Consider the following 5,000-nt stretch of genomic DNA (forward strand, 5'->3'; position numbering starts at 1 on the left):
CAGTCAATGGCATTTATATATATGCATTCTATACATTATACATTTACATATTTATAGTATAGCATTCCTGTTGCTCGAACAGTAGATCATGGCAATAGCAACTCCAATGTCAAGGGCTGAATTTCCAGAGAATATTATAATTATTTCGTTTATGCATTTGGCGGATGCTTTCACCCAACATGATTTACCTTGCATTCAAGCTATTCATTTTTTCAGTTCATGTCAGTTCATGCATTTTCTGGAAATCAAACCCATGTCCTTGGCATCCAAAGTGATTTGCATTATATTTATATATATTTAAAGTCGCCATGTAGTCAATCATTTTATGTCTTTGATCCCCAAAATGACATATTTAGTTTTTTTTTTTAAACAAAATTCCTTCATGCTTCAACTCTACACCTTTATAATATACACCTCATTTAGTATGCAGGGTGCTATGAATATGCAAATGAGCCCCGCCTCCACTCACTCACTCAGCTCAGAGATCCACTGGTTGATGATCACACGTTGATCTGATTGGTTACAAGGTAGTTTGTGACGTCAGAAACACCAGCGATTTCAAAGCGTGTTTTTGAGACTGTCTTTGGTTCACTGCAGTTTTAAGGAGAAAATACACAGCAATGGAGTCGACTTATGAATTTACACATGGTTTATAAACACATAGACATATAAACAACATTAAAAACTTGATTTTCACCACAGATTTTCACTTTAAGAGAGAAAAAAACTCACATGGAACAATATCATATGACATGAATTTGTGTGAGTTTCATCATCATATTCCCATCTCACAGTCACTTACACAGACAGAAGTTCCTCAGATGAGTTTTAACTCACTTTAACGGGTGTAACTGAACCTGTTTGCACACACACTGTCCTGTATTTAGTGTGTTTAAGTAGGCATGAGCCAAACTACAGATCCTCAGTCGCTGTACATGAGCAGATCAGATGTGTTTCCACAGACACACTGTTCAGTAAATGAGACCCGAGAGAGTCTGGGGGTCAGAGGTCAGGGAAATAAAAGCAACGTGATATTTTAATGCATCTGTGTTTTGTCTATTAGTTTTGAGTTTAATGTCCGCCTGTGGTGAAAATCCAGCTTTTAATGTTGTCTATGTAGTGTTTTTAATGTGCTTTAAGACTAACCATATGTAAATTCATAAGTCGACAGCATTGCTGAGTATTTTCTCCTTAAAACTGCAGTGAACCAAAGACAGTCTCAAAAACACGCTTTGAAATCGCTGGTGTTTCTGACGTCACAAACTACCTTGTAACCAATCAGATCAACGTGTGATCGTCAACCAGTGGATCTCTGAGCTGAGTGAGTGAGTGGAGGCGGGGCTCATTTGCATATTCATAGAACCGTGCATACTAAATGAGGCAAGGGTGTCGAGTTACATTCAAGATATTTTAACATTTATTCAAGGAAAAAACGCTTAAATATGTCCTATTGGTGATGAAAGATGAGTTTTAAGGGATTAAATCATTGACTACAGGGGGACTTTAAGACACTGGTGTGATGGACAAATGTGCATTATGGGTATTGTGTGTTTTAATAACAGGAGCATGTTTTGTAAGGCATTCTAGCCGGTTTGATGTGACTGGATTTATTTTTTCAACTAAAGTTGCAATGAAATGGAAGAAGCATCAGATCTTTTCTTCTGTATTGTGATGCACACCTGAGTGTAACAGAACAAATTAGGGGCGGAGCTTGGTTCTATGCATCAGCTGTTGATTGGATGTTGAGCTCTCAAGAGTGTATATGCAGATGAGCGTGAGTTACAGGGGGCGGAGCTTAAACGCACTAAATGATTGGAGAATCCTTCAAATGTCATCAGAGAGAGAGAGAAGACTGATGCTGGAAGATCCAGGTATGATAGTCTGATTAAACATTATGTGCTCAATAGACATCAGCAGGGTTTGAGACCATAGACCAATAAAAACTGTATAAAATATCGAGGAGTTCCTCTGACATATAGTGTTGAAGCGCTTTAAGATCCCGTACATCGGTTTAAGTCAGAGGAAATCACAGTCACGAAGCCGCAACCCCGTTAAAACGCTTTCAAATAAGCTTGTAAATTGATTATGCTGAATGGAATAAGCTGCACTATTTATTTGATAGACTCCAGAGAGCCGGGAGCACATGTGCGGTTAATCCCGGCTGGATGCGGCGTTCCCGGCGGCTTGAGGGAAGAAAAGCCCTCGGAGAGTTTGATTTCATTAAAAACTCAGTCTCGTTTGATGTTCATTCAGAGCTTTAATTCAGATGTAATTGTGTCTTTTCAGAAGTGATTAACGGCTTCTAATAAAATAAGTTAATCCATGCATTCAAACCGCAGTTTAGGGTTTGTTTTTGGTCACAATATTTAATTAGTCCATAGTTGTTCTTTAAGTTAAATGACTGCACGACTGTAGATAAAACATGCTGTGCAGAAGCTGAGGTATGAACTGAAAAAATAATAGAATTAATAATTGCTAGTAAGTAGGCCTACCTATGGAAGCTTGTTTCCAGCACAGAATAAACAATATATAATTTATATCTCACAATTCTGACTTTTTTCTTGCGATTTGCCTTTTTTTTTATCTTGGACTTTATAACTTACAAGTTTTTATCTGACAATTCTGAGAAATAAATAAATAAATAAACTCACAACTTCAAGAGAAAAAGTGAGATATGTTTTTTCATTTGTATTCCAGTGTGAAATATTGAAGCAGAAAGACTTTTTCTTGTAAAACCCATTCCAATAATCTTTGTTTTCTTCACAACTTGTAAATGTCCAGTTTTACAGTGTGAAGATCATCTCATGTGAGTGTGTTCAACCCCTGTAGTTCAGTAGCTTCTCGTCTCTGTGTTTAAATCACTTCATTATGAGCTGTTTGTGTCATTTTACACAGATTATCTATTTTTACTCACATTCTGTGCTTGATTAAACCCCCTCAACATGAAAGATTCATTTTCTCCTCAATATTAATGTTTATTTGTTTAATGCATTGCTGTTATATTCCATTCATTATATATACACTGATCTCACTAGTTTCCTATCAGAGGACTAGAGGACTAAACCATCACTAGAACAGTCTCAAGACTCTTTCTTCAAAATCTGCAAATCATAATCACTTGTTTGCTCAGCCACTCCATTCATTCTCCCGCCTGACTGAACATGAATCATATTTAATATAAATATTACACTGATTAGCAGATGGCTTCATAGTCTTCTATATCAAGAGCTCATAATTACACACAAGTGGCTCATGAGTGGTTTAGATCACTGTAATTGTTCTTTACAGCTGCTACAACTCACTGAAACAAGAAGACATGAACAATGCTGGAATTTCAGTTGAGCACGTTGTTGAAAAATATTGAAATATAATTGTTGTAATTGTTGTATAATTGCTTGTTACATATGCGTGCAACATTTCAGCCATAAATATATTATAAATGTTAGTTAGATTATGTTCATTACCTGTCTAGCGATGTATGTTGATATTATATAGCAGGGAAGAATGAGATTTCGGGTGCAGCCATAGTGAGAATCAGTGCTCTCTGGTGTTCATGGTGCATTGTGGGATTTTTGGGAAAGTTTCAGTGTTTCCGACTCCCTGATCAGTGCCACATAATGCATGTTATATATAATGCAAATACACATCATGCATAATGTAAATGCAGATAATGAATATAATATACAGTATAATGTAAAATTGTAAATGCTCATAATGTACATATAATGTAAATGCATATCATTTATAATGCAAATACTGTAATACTTATAATATATAATACGAATGCACATAAAGCATATAATATATCATTCAAATGCACGTACTAATGCATATATAATCCAAATGCATATAATGCATATTAATATATAATCCAAACGCATATAATATATAATGCAAATGCACGTACTAATGCATATATAATCCAAATGCATATAATGCATATTAATATATAATCCAAACGCAAATAATATATAATGTAAATGCACATAATGCATGTAATATATATAATGCAAATGCACGTACTAATGCATATATAATCCTAATGCATATTAATATATAATCCAAACGCATATAATATATAATGCAAATGCACATATGTAATGCATGAACTGAGCTGATTGAGACGCACACAATGTGTTTTATGAGCGAGTCGAATCAAACGATTCACTCAAAACCAATGCATATTCAGAAAGGAATGAAGTGCCTGTTTTAATGAGTGAGTCATTAAACAATGAAACAGACTTTATGAGCGAGTCGTTCATTCAAAACGAACGATTCTTTCAGAAGACTTGTAATGGTTCTGTCTTGGTTTCGTTCGGAACTATTTTGGTTGACGGAGAAAAAACAGACAAAGTAACTGCAAATATTGTGCCTAAAAATGTAAGTTATGTTAACATTTTGTTTATTGAACTGCTGTATTGAAAGCATTGTAAAATAGCTGTAATCACCCGCTGTACTGGGAATAGTCATTAATGCAGGGGATGAAGGGAAAAGTCACATCATTACTTAGGCATATGTGAAGCTCAGTTCCTCAAACTGTGGTAAAATCCCTGCAAAACGTGTGTTTGACTGTGTTCTGGAGATCTGGGAATTATCCAGCATAAACACGACTGATTTCCATTGTGAGCTCCTGGTTTTCTGAGCGTTGCGTCAGCTCTCTTCTACTCCAAAGGATCTTTCAGGGGTTTTAATGTTTATTTTTGATGGATAAATCCGTGTTTGAGTCTACAGCAAAGAGAATGTGTGAGGTTTGACTAATGAAGCGCCATCATCACTGAAACACGTTCAGCTTACTCATATCAATAATTCAGACTGAGCTGCAAACAGTAACTGTACGGTTGAGTCTGTGCACGTTTTGTGTTGATAATGAGGAACAAAGCTTGACAGACTTTTTGCCAGTTTATTTTATTATCATTAATATACTATTATATTTTTGTTTATATTTTGAATTTTATTTTTATATTTGAGTTAGTTTTATCATTTTTTTATTACTAAATATA

The 5,000-nt window shown here is 35.2% G+C and overlaps 1 protein-coding gene across 1 annotated transcript in view; it reads left to right on the forward strand.

The window, feature by feature from the left end:
* Positions 1–5,000, forward strand: part of LOC311088178 (E3 ubiquitin-protein ligase SH3RF3-like) — a 129,552-nt gene that overhangs the window by 81,817 nt on the left and 42,735 nt on the right. The gene's annotated exons all lie outside the window — the stretch shown is intronic.

This window comes from Abramis brama, assembly GCF_963993115.1.
Source record: "Abramis brama genome assembly, chromosome: 8".
In the NCBI taxonomy this organism is placed as follows: domain Eukaryota; kingdom Metazoa; phylum Chordata; class Actinopteri; order Cypriniformes; family Leuciscidae; genus Abramis; species Abramis brama.